Source organism: Phasianus colchicus, chromosome 3 (assembly GCF_987193195.1).
Source record: "Phasianus colchicus chromosome 3, bPhaCol1.hap1.1, whole genome shotgun sequence".
NCBI classification, from domain to species: Eukaryota; Metazoa; Chordata; class Aves; order Galliformes; family Phasianidae; genus Phasianus; species Phasianus colchicus.
This window is the reverse complement of record NC_143438.1, coordinates 25,282,994-25,295,356: the sequence shown is the minus strand read 5'-3', so window position 1 is coordinate 25,295,356 and position 12,363 is coordinate 25,282,994. Positions and strand designations below refer to the sequence as shown.

The following is a 12,363-nucleotide window of genomic DNA, read 5'->3' as shown; positions in this document are numbered from 1 at the left end:
CATACTTACACCAGGATATAAAACACACTCTTAACACTGATGTGTTCAGAAGTACTTTCAATGATAAATGCTGCTATCAGAGATGCACAACGCATCTGACATGTTGCTGCAGGGCTATCTGTTTTGTGCCAAGGAATAAGCTGATAGCATCCATTCACCTAGAAGCTATCAGTACAGCTTCTCAGCAGGCCTCCTTTTACCATGTTTTTTAGCCACTTTATTTTGACAATTTCTGCCTGGGAAAAGCCTAACAGTGGAACTACCTAAGATTGTCAATAAATAGAAATCTGAAAAGATAAAAACACTTTATGTTTAACAGTTGAAAAGCAACAAGAAATGATTTGACATTTTAAAAGGAAGTAACACCAAAAACAAATAAGGCTTATCATGTCATCCTAGACAATCACAGTCACAAGTACAAAGTCCAAAGGTGATATATGTAATGCAGCTGAAGTAGAGATGCTAAGGAGCAGAAGGTTTCACAGCCATAATGGACACTGGCATAAGGAACCAGCAATGAGCACGCAAACCTGAAATGTAATGAACCCACTATTTGTAAACATATCTGAAATCGGTTTCGATGAAGAAAAAGTGTAACACCAGCAAATCAACATTACAATCAGACACTGAAGATCTTCTCATACTATGAGAATGATGCAAAAGCAGCACACTCTAAATATTATACACATAATTACTAGCTTAATTACAGCTAATTGGATTTTTTTTTTTTTTAGCTAGAACATAGGAGAAACCACAGAGGAAGTTTTATAATTGGGAATGGTTTTAACATATAATTGCCATGCAGTCAGTACCACCACTGGGAAAACTATTTGTAGACTTGAAAATTAGATAAGCAAAAGTAAAACTTTTTGTTTAAAACAGAAGGAGAGTAAATATCTATATTCTCACATAAAATACTTGCATGCTTTTATTTCTATGTATATTGCATGCTCATCTTCAAGTAGAGAAAAGAATAGACACAAGATTTTCAGCCAAACTCACTTGTGATAGAAATGAGAATGATTGTGTAAATCATATAATCTCCCAAGTTGGAACAGATCCACAAAGGTCATAGAGTTCAACTCCTTTCTCTACATGGGACTACACAAAATGCAAATCCTGAGAGAGACATCTAAATGCTTCTGGAACTCCAGCAGCTTGGGGCTGCCCTGGTGAGACTGTGCCAGTGCCCAGTCACCTTCTGGTGAAGAACCTTTCACAAACATCCAACCTGACCTTTCCCTGACACAGCTCCATACTGCAAAGACAATTTATTTCAAATTCTGTTCAAGGAATGGGACACCATTTACTTTCATAGAAAAGAAATCAGCATTCAAATGATCCAGCTGACCTCAAAGGCAGATGTTGATGGTACAGCAGTAGAGGTTGAACCTTCCTGCCCATATTCCATTATATTTTGTTGCCGGATGAGAGATGGCAGCAGAGGGCAGTCTAAGAATCAAGGGAATAAAAACATGAGAGATGAGATATGAAGGCCTTTCCTAAGCAAATGATATATTTTTGACATGCACTTAAGTGGGAAGGCCTCTCACTTAGGCAGAAAGCTAATATGTTTTTCTGGACAGTCAAGATAATTCTTCTATCTGCCCTTAGCAAAAAGGTTACTCCTTAACCTTTACATCAGGTCTCATGCTCTGTTATTTTTGATACCACCCGTTAAATCTAAGGCTGCCTTTGTTAACAGCTAGACAAATAAATGATTTCCTGTCGATATTCTAATATGAACTTCATTCGCACCAGTCATGCATGCATATTTATGTGTATTTATCCTCAGACTACAACAAGCATTGGCTCTTGATGAGTGTTAGTGGACTTGCAGAATGAATCACTCAGGAAGCTGAGGATCTGTTGATTTTTTTTCCCTTCCAATTTGAAAGGAGGCATACAAAATAGAAGCATAGATTAGAACTTATTTATCTTAAAGTTTTGGACAGGAAACAAAAAGGGTCATGTGCATCTGTTGGTAAAGGTGTGCTTTTTTGACAAATAGAATAGTCATATCTAATTTGATGATTATTAAATTTATTGTCTATCCAATAGGCCTGTGAACATTCACTGCGTTTAAATTAAACAATGAAAAACCTTTGTGTTTGAACAAGCTTTTCTCCACTTAAATGAATGCATATTAAAAAATCAGAAAAAAATCAGAATTATTAAAAAAAAAGTATTTCTGACAATCAAATGAAAGCTCTATTAAGAAGAGAAATCTTCACCCAAGACTTACAGACATGACAAAAATTCTGAGGGCTGCTTTGAAAGCAATCCCTCTTATTTTATGATGCTGGCCCATGACCTCAAAGGCAGATGTTGATGGTACAGCAGTAGAGGTTGAACCTTCCTGCCCATATTCCATTATATTTTGTTGTCGGATGAGAGATGGCAGCGAGAGCAGTCTGACAGAATGTGTCTGACATGGGAGTGCAGACAGAGCAAAGGTGTGTCATTGAATTTCTCCACGTGGAAAAAATGGCACCCATTAACATTCATCAATGCTCACTGAACACTTATGGAGATCAAACAGTGGATGTGAGCACAGCGAGGCGGTGGGGGGTGTGATTCAGCAGTGACAGTGGGTCACTTCTGCTGGTGAAGACTTTTACAAACACAGCATGCAGGCCAATCTTCATCAGGGGTGAAAATGCACAGATAACAGTGGTGACTGTGCTGAGAATTAACGTTTTCTAGCTGAGAATTTGTTCAACGAAGTAGTGTTTTTGTGCTCTTTGTATCTGTTGTAGGTCTATGGAAATAAATAGGCATTACTTTTGGAGACAACCTACGTATATGGTAGTGTTAGGAGACTAAACAAACGTATCGCTTTGTATACATAATACACTCAAATACACACACAACCAAGTCCACCTATTTAGAATAAGGTTAACTACGTAAACTTCTAGCTACTCATTCTTTGCCTTTTAACAGGCCACCGTTACAGATTTCAAGCAATGAAGAACATATTGATGAATCAAAAGATGAAAAAACAAATAGCAGACATTATGTAAAAATCTGCTATTTCATCAGAATTTCCATAAATGCCCTATACTGTATGTATTTCAACAATTTTGCTATCCTTTCTTCAGGTATAGCATGCATCTTGGAAAAGACTGTGCTTTGCTCACAAAAATCCTGATGATTCTGTTCACATTTTGTTTTCTCTTAATTAACAACATTAGGCAATAAATTGTTGCAGTTATCCTTGTAAATACCTATATTGTGGGAAAGAGAACGCTTACAGCAGGAGGTACTCCCCTGGATATACCTCTTAAAAAACTGAAATTGCACAACAAGGATTATTTTTCATTTAAATGACAGCAGGGTTCCTCATCTCCTCTGAATGTAGCTCAAACATTAAAAACTTGAGTTTAGCTTTCCTTATGGCAAAGGAAAGGGAATCAATATTGTCCAAGAAAACAACTTGGCTACAGAGCCACAGGGGAAAAGATTACTGTCCCTCTTGCCTCCTCTGCATACAGAAATAAATGATTTTGAGCCAAAAGTCAGGGGAAAGAGGGTGAGCAACGTTATCCAGCCTTGTGGTTAGGATACACAGGAGTGCAGGAGACCTGCATTTTGATCCCTTTCCAGTGTTTCATTCTTCTTGTTGTTGCAGTTTTATTTCATTTTTAATTAAAAAAAAAGAGATAGGATATTCAGGGACCAGAATCTGCCATAGAATCTCCTGTACTGGAGACATCCAAGAGCAGGTTAGGTAGTTTCTTAGCATAAACAATACAGCTGAAGTCTACATGCAGGGGAATAAAACACAGAAAGGGGGAATTAATCAGTTGGTCTCCAGAGGTCTGTTCTTGTCCTATGTTTTTACTAGTGATTGAGGAAATAGTTCCTGAAAAAAGCCTTGCTACAATGATTCGTAGGAATGCTTTATTTCTCTGACTAATTCCTAGCTCAGTAATGTATATTTTCTAGCACTAGGGGATATCAGAGGTGAGGTTCTTTGAACAAGAAAAGCTGGTTTGCCTCCCTAGAGACCTCTTCTTGGGACAATTTGTGCTTGTCAAAGATACACAGAACTTGCAGCAGGAACTGGAAAAATCTAGTCTTGTGATAAGATAGACTTAAATAATTAATGTGCCTTTGGACAGTGACCAAGGCTCTGTTTATCTTTGGGAATTTTTTAATAGCAAGAAATATAAGTTCTTATTCTCCACATCAAAAGTTAAAAAAAAATGATTTTAACCAGCTCTGTTTCTTAAACCACAAAAACAAATAATTGTTCATCCTTATGAACGAAGTATCACAATCTTGACATGCGTCTTGGAGAAAATAAAGCACTCTGACCACATAACTCTTGACAAATCTCACTCGCTCACATTCATTATGTTTTTTAAACCTTCCACAAGAAATATCTTTTTTTACCTAAAAATCACCATCAGGTTTCTGAATACGTTATAAGCTTCTAGAGTGAGGCACAAAAGATAAAGCATTCTAAGAAAAATAGACATATTTGATAAAGCAGTGTTAATTTACATTGTAGAGCACAAAGTGCAGTACATCTTCACAGAAATACATTCATTTCTTTTATTCAAACATCTGATTGCCCAAAGCAAACTGGGTCTAACATTACTGTGGGCATAGGTGTCCCTGTTCATTACAGGGAAATGGGACAATACAACCTTTCGGAGTCCCTTCCAATTCAAAAGATTCTACTATTTGTCTCTGCTAATTCAGCCTCTTTTGCATCAACTCCTTTTGCCAAACACAGTTCCCATGGGCACATGGTTGCAAGAGACAGTGGGATACTATGCTAGACCTAAAGCTCTAGAAGACTCTTATCTCAACTGATAGGCAGCTTTGGGTCCTCCAAACTACTTTTTAAACTCACATATTATAATATATAATTATTGCAAACATGATTTTGAAACAGAGAAGATGACTACTTTGGTCTCTGAAGAAGCAGATTAGAAAGTACAGTGGAGGATTAATTCAGAGCCTCATTCACACTTCAGGGAAATTTCCAGTAGAGTTGCGGAAACACGAGAAGATCTTTGGCACCAAATTTTATAGTACTAAAGTCATGATGTTCACATTCTCACAGCCAGACATGCACCAGACAGCTCCAGCACTTATATCCCTATAGTACATTTGAACTAGGCACTGTCCCTCTGTTTTTCTTACTTTTTAAAAATCCAATCCAGTACACACACCTAGATGAGATCTACCAGATCAATATTATACAGAGATGCATAGTTTCAACTGAAGAGCTTTTGGATAAAGATCTCTTCATGTTATAATGATCACATGATCAAGATCACATTATATCATATATTGTTTTTATCTGTAGAAGCAGGAACACAAACTCCAGCCTCCTAGGATCAACCAGCAGGCTACGGACATCCATACTGTTGATTAGTTATCTTATTGCAAAACTGATAGAACAAAAAGGAAGCAAAAACTCATCATGATTACTTGCAAGTTGCTAATTTAAAAGCTTTTCCTATGGCCATAGTCCTAGAAGTAGAAATGACTTCCAATCACTAATGCATAAGCCATACTAATTAAATAAAATGAATGTATTACTTAGAATTTCCCTAGAAATTTCCCAGTTTCAGTTAACAATTCCAGAAAGGTGTGAAAGACATTTGAAATGGAGAAGCAGATCAACATTTGATATGAAAATACAGAATAACTAGTAAAATGAGTGGGAAAAAAAAAAAAAAAAAAATGAAAACAGAAAAACTCAAAATTAAGATTAAAATGTAAAAGTTAGTCTACCCAATAAAGACCAGGTATGATCCATCATTTTTATATAGGTTTGAGGTTTTTCACTTGTTTAAATATTTAAAAACTTCATGTTTTGCCACCAGTATAGGATTCAAAGAAGAATAATACAGTTCTCACAGCAGTCAAACTCTTCTTCATTTAGTGGGAAAGAGAACATAAATAATGCAGGAACAAACAATACAACTTTTAAGTCCCAAACATCAGTATATTTTAAAAGCAGTCAAAATATGAAAGGCAGCTACATAAGGATTTATCAGGTATACTGTTCTTTGCTTTTTACTTTTTATATTCTAGCTCCATAAAATAAAAAGAGGGGATTCTAAAACAAAGTTCTGTGCCCTGAGGCAAAGTGGTTAGAATTAAGTACATAAATGAGTGTTGCATGTTTTGAGATTAATTACTTCCATTTGCAAATGAATTAATGCATTTCTATTTTGTTTTTCAGAATAAAGGCTTATTCTTGCAGAGAACTGTCTTATTTTCTTATTTCATCAATGTTCTATAAATGCATTTTATGCTGATGTGTAAAAAACATTGTCCATTTTCCTTATTAATTCGTTTACATAAGGAACTACAGAGAACCTAAAAAAATGAAGACCATGGAAGAGAAAAATGTAATGCAACAAATAATGTACCATTCCCTACTCAGGCAGTAATATCCTTGGTTTTCACACAGTGGTTACTTTGAGTGCTAATAACACGCCTATTTATTTCCATGAAAACTACACTAGATGCAAAGAGCACAAGAACACTACTTGATAGAGCAAATTCTCAGCTACAAAACACTATTTTTCAACAGTCACCACCAGTAGCCATGCATTTCCACCAGCCACAAACAGGAGTCCGCATACCATAGCATCTTTCAACAGTGGAAGCAACCCACTGCCACTGCTGCCACTGCTGAAACACACTACCCACTGCCTCACTGTGCTCACTTTCACTGATCTCCATAAACATTCAGCAAAGCATCGGTCCCATTTTTCCTGCATAGAGGAATCCAATGACACACGTTTGTTCCATCAGCACTCCCATGTCAGATGCCATTCTGCCAGACTGTCCCTCTGCTGCCCTCTCTCATCCGGCAACAAGAGGTAATTTAATGTTGGTGGGAAGGTTCAACACCTCTACTGCCATACCATCAGCATCTGCCTTTGATGTCATGGGCCAACATCATAAAATAGGAGGGATTACTTTTAGAACAGTCACCATAATATAGTGTTTTTGTACTTGGAATTTTATCCAACAGGTTATCGGTGACTTTAAAATGGAGGCTAAAAAAAAAAAATAACAGATTTATAAATTTCAGGCCATGAAGAAATGCATGCTTACAGGAATAACTGTTATGAAATTAAAGACTAGATCATAAAAAAGCTGAAGTGTTACTGTTATTTATGCTAGAACAGGTGTAGAATCAGTAAAAAAAAGATTTCTGTGATGTAGTAATCTTAGAATGTGAACAATGTGTTCAATATAACCCTGCCCGAAATAGGTACCTTACTCATATATAACATATTTAACAATTATCAGTGACTGGCAAGCACTGGCCCCCCAAAATCAGTACGGAGTAAGACAGTTTTCAGAGCAGATGTGCAGAAGCTTGGCATTTCTAATTTCTTCCATCTATATTGCAGAGCAAGAGAAGGGATGCTGAAAATGAAGCAACATCAGCAGCTTCTGACTCCCCAGAGCTGAGTAGTCAACACACCTCCCTTTGCACTATCTGCAGCCAAAGCCACAGCACAGCTACCACCTATGTGTGCACAGATGCTGTGTCCCTACTCAGGCATGGCAAAGCAGCAGCACACTGAAATTCTCTTATATGTAACAGCAACAATCTCCACTCTTTGAGAACATTTGCCTCTGCGTGGCCAAAGGAGCAGCTGTACCATTTTCTATTAGTTCGTTCCACAACATAATTTCAATGAACAAATAGAAATGCTAGCTCAGAAACTTGCAGTTTGACAGAAAAAATAAGGTTAAATCACCTCTCAGCACCCTCAGAAGCATCACTGTCTCTCATAGTTTCCAATCTCAAAGTATTTAAGACTTTCAGTGTGTTTTGGGGTTCTTCGGGGGAGTGTTTTTTTTCCCCCTCACAACCAGCATATGATCAACAGTTACAGTTCTGCCTCATAGAAATAAAATGGAATTTCTCTTGTTTTTTCTACATGTCAATGCCAGAGCCTGGCACTCCAGAATTCACTGTTGGTGAATTCATGGATTAATTCCTGCTCTTGAGCCTGACACCATAGAGACATATGTTCTTAGCATAATTCACACGCAATTCCCATTCCCATCCCTGTTTTGCCTACTCTGTGACGCACCTCAGCAGCACAGGCAAGCATCACATTTTCTGATGAGTGTAGCTGCCTTATGGAAATACAACACAACATACTATACCAAAGGGCTGTGAAATTTTCTTCCAAACCACATTTACCCTTCTCTACAATATGCTCCAACAGCTTGGAAGGGAGAATCAGCATAAAACGCAGACCTTAAAGTGGCATGTATAAGATATCAAAAGTTTCACACCTTTTACTAAACTGATGCACATGTACAAAACAACACTGTTAACAGGCTTGGCAGAGCTGATTATACTTAGCCCCTACACCAACTCTTCTCATTCACTCTCATTTTCCGTTACCTCTATGTTACATGCTATTGTATAAAATCAAAGGGCTAAAAAGCCAGCATACAAAAAAAAAAGTGAGAGCATGCAACTTAACTGTTCCTAAAGCGTGTTGTACTATTTTGTTGAAAGACAAAGACCTTACAATTCAATTTTCCCTCTACACACGAAATACTCTTCTCATAGCTTTTAACTCAGCCATGTCAGACACAGAAGCTTTACAGCACCATTTCTTACATAGGTTTCATAAGTAAGTCTGAAGCTTCAAGGAGCAAGAGAATGTGCCTCATGCAGATAGATGCCTATGGCATATGTTTTCATTTCTTACTGTCCATTACAGTAGAGCACAAGGCTCTACTGGTCATGAAATGCTGGATTTTCACTGGTGATGCAATCAAATTAAAAGCCTCTAGCCCCACTGCTCTGTAGAATGGATACACACCTTCCATCGTGTCCATTTAGCAGCATAGCATGTTCCCATGCAGAGTGAGCAGTCATCAGATTCTCCTGATGAAACATTCTTCCCCTTCTAGAAAAAATATAAAAATACATATATACTTAAAAAAGAAATTACATATCAAATAAAAATATCCATCAGAATCAGGATAGGGCTCGTCAGTGGAAAAGATATCCCAGCTTGCTTTATTGCCTCCTATACAACACAGGCCACAGGGTCTGGATATGCCACATTACCTCTTTCAGAACCGTAAGTCTCCCCTGAAAGACTTCCAATGGTTATACAAGTATTCAGTCTGGACAGTTAACCGTTCTAGCAGTCACACACATAGATAAGCAGTTGTTCCTATTGACTAAAGAGCTGATCTGCATGGGAAAAGGGTTTCTTCCACAGCTCTGCAGTTCCATAGCTCACACTTCCCCAGGAACACATGGTTCTTCTTGGACTGAATCAACTGCTCACTGCAATGGAAGAGCTCAGCGCCTCTGTGCTGGGCAGGGGAAACCCTCTGCATCATCCACCTCAGAGGCTGGCTGTGGACAGGAGACTGTACCTGTGGGTATAGCAGAATATCAGGCAATACCAGGCTGCCTCAGCTCCAAGGTCAAGAGTGCTGTTATAACAGTTACAATACCATTTATCTGATCAACCAGATGTCCTAGGCACTTGCAGAAGACAGTCACTAGAGAATCAGTATTTTGCTATCATAGTTTACTTGCTCCAGGGAGCTGTTTTTAAATGACACAGGCTTCCTCCCAGTCAAACAGGTGATGCATGTTGCTTACATAGAACACTGGCCCAATGTCTTCTACTAATCACAAGCATTTTGTGCTTTCAGAAGACACGGAGAAAAGAAGAAACCAGAATGAAGACAGAAGTTCTGGAAGCAAAAGGTTACCACCAATGCACATCAGAAAAATATCCCTGGTTGTGTTACCCATGTGAAGAACCTTGAGTGATGAATCCCAAACCAGCTCCTCCAGAGTATCTCCTGCATCAGTTCTAGTTCCCCTGGTTCTAAGATCCAGGATACAGAGATATAAACCAGTACTGGGCTTAATGATTAAATTTATTTAAAGTCTCTGTGACAGATGCATATCTGTGCTATTCCAAGGTTCAGTGCTGATAGGGCACTGAGCAGCCTAATGTATCTGTAGGTGTCCCTGTTCGTTGCAGGGGAGTTGGAATGGATGACCTTTAAAGGGTGCCTCCCAGTTCAAATGATTGTGTGATACTATGTGTTTTCCACCTTGCAGCAGCTGTGAGATTAGCAATTGCCTGGCAGATCCACCTCATCAATTTGCCACACAAAAATTGTCAGCCTTCATAACACAAACCAGTAAGCAGCATCTCCTCAGGAACCCAAGTGGCATCTCACAAGAATTGAAGTACAATTTGTCACAGCAGAATAGAAAAATGGGGGGGAAAGAGAACTTAAAATAGTGAAGATATTAAAAACGGAGGGGGATGGGTGGATTGAGGAGGTTCTGCTAAAAACTATTTTAACAGAAGGTAAAGTAGGTGAAAAAAGGCCCAAGTGACTGAGAAGTTATTAGATTTCTTCCAGTAGAAATGAATCCACATGCAGCACAACCGCCCTGAAAACTGAATCCATGAAGAGAAATTCATGAGGGTTGCTTCAGAAAAGCATTACTCCTCCAAACCAGACTGCTAATGTACACACTGCCCAAGAGACTGAGATCAATATTCACCTACTCTTTACTTCAAGTGTTGATACCTAAACACAGAGGAAATGAAATATAAATGTTTGAGAGGAGTACATGATGATGATGCATTCTCTCAACAATTAACTCCAATTTGATCATTTCATGGCAATAAATTCCCTAATTACAAAAGGAAATGTTACAGTCTTCTAACTGTGACCAAATACAGGAAGATCTCTCCATCATGCATTACTTAAGTGGGTCTAATAACAACAACCTTAATTTACATAAATACAGGTCTCATCTCTGGAAACAGATCTTCCTTGTAAAGTTAAAACTACTTCAGTAAGCGAGACTGAAAATCATTTGTGTATCTAAACAGAAACCCAACTTGCACTGAACTGAGATCATTTTATTGTTAAAGCAAAACTACAGGTATGAGTTAAGTGCTGGCACAATGTCACTCAAAATTTTAATAAAAAAAATCCTTGAATGGAGATACAAAAAAATGCAATAAACTCTTCTCCCAGTGGAAGAGTTTAAGGCTGTATGAACAAATATAGGCACTGATGATTGATTAATTACCCAACAATTTCCAGATCTAGGTACCTTGTCCTTAAAATATCTTCAAGTATTTACAAACTTTCTGCAAAACTTACAGCAGCAAAGATCAATCAAAAAAAAAAATTAAACGTCATCATAACAAGAGCCTGGGATGAAGAAAAACATGGCAGAAATCCCATGCTTTTGACCTATTTGAGAGCATAACTTAGCCAGTCTAATTTTTTTTTTACCTGAATTCAGAGCACCAGCAGAGAGAATTAGTTAATATTTTAAAGAACAATTACCACAATTCTCAGTTTACACTGTGTTTACAAGAAAATTAAGGTTTGTAGTCAAGGTATTGTGTGTGAGAGCAACAATAAGAGCTCTCTAGATCACACATAGCAATTAAGAATATATCTAAATGAGTACCACTGTGCTCTTCAGGATTTTGTATCATAGAGGCTGACTACCAGAAAAACTGACCCCTGGGATACGAGCTATTCCTGATGCCACCTGCACAAACTTACCAGGCACTCCAAGACATGATGCTCTGGACATGAGCCTTCTATGCCCTTGCAGATACAATGAAAAATTATATTGGGATTTTTCACGATAGCATAACAGCAATTAAGCACTTCTATTACATGAAGTACATAAAATACAAAGTATTTCCCTTTTGACTCTAGCCACCTAACTTCACAACAGTACACGCTGTCTGCAAGCCATTTCTAAATCCTTTGCAGGTGACAGTGAAATGATTATTTGTAATAGTTCCTGTTACAGGATGACATACTCAGCAGGCAAAGTCTTTATCAGACAGCAGATAGTTTTGCAGAAGCTCTTCCCCTAATGACAACAACAAGGAACAGAGAAACAGGGGAGCTGACAACCCACCTGTTGCCATGTGTAACCTGTAAGACCTACATAATCTGGAACTGGCTCCAAAACGATAGTCTTTGAGGAACCCTCCCAGATATCCCACAGTCTGTGTCCTTTCCTAGAATGTCACGACACAGGGAACCTGCTTTAGCAGGGGGGTTGGATTTGATGGTCCCTTCCAATCCCTTGATTCTGTGCAAATTCATTCCTCCATGCAGAAGTCTCTCAGAGATTTATCTTGCACTTAAGCTATCACATCAACACCAGATATGAAGCCAGTACAATAAAAGTGTAAAAAAAAAAAATTGAACTGAAAAAGAAATCAAGTATCATGGCAAACAGCAGGAGTGAAGACAGCTGAAGATGTTATAGATTACCATAACAAAATTTCTCTGCTAAAATAAAATGATATAATTAAATCCACA

At 38.0% G+C, this 12,363-nt stretch overlaps 1 long non-coding RNA gene across 4 annotated transcripts in view; it reads right to left on the bottom strand.

The window, feature by feature from the left end:
* Nucleotides 1-386: 386 nt before the first annotated feature.
* The window catches only part of LOC149918463 (uncharacterized), a 54,412-nt gene continuing 42,435 nt past the window's right edge, over nt 387-12,363 (bottom strand). Inside the window, exons 3-5 of one of the 4 annotated variants that reach the window (XR_016465483.1) lie at nt 9,086-9,402; nt 8,835-8,921; nt 387-530 (exon numbers count right to left, since the gene is read on the bottom strand). This is a non-coding gene — a long non-coding RNA (uncharacterized LOC149918463). Of the gene's footprint in view, nt 531-1,357; nt 1,453-8,057; nt 8,922-9,085; nt 9,403-12,363 lie in introns of those variants that run through there. The other 3 variants (XR_016465484.1, XR_016465482.1, XR_016465485.1) reach the window with 3 other exon arrangements.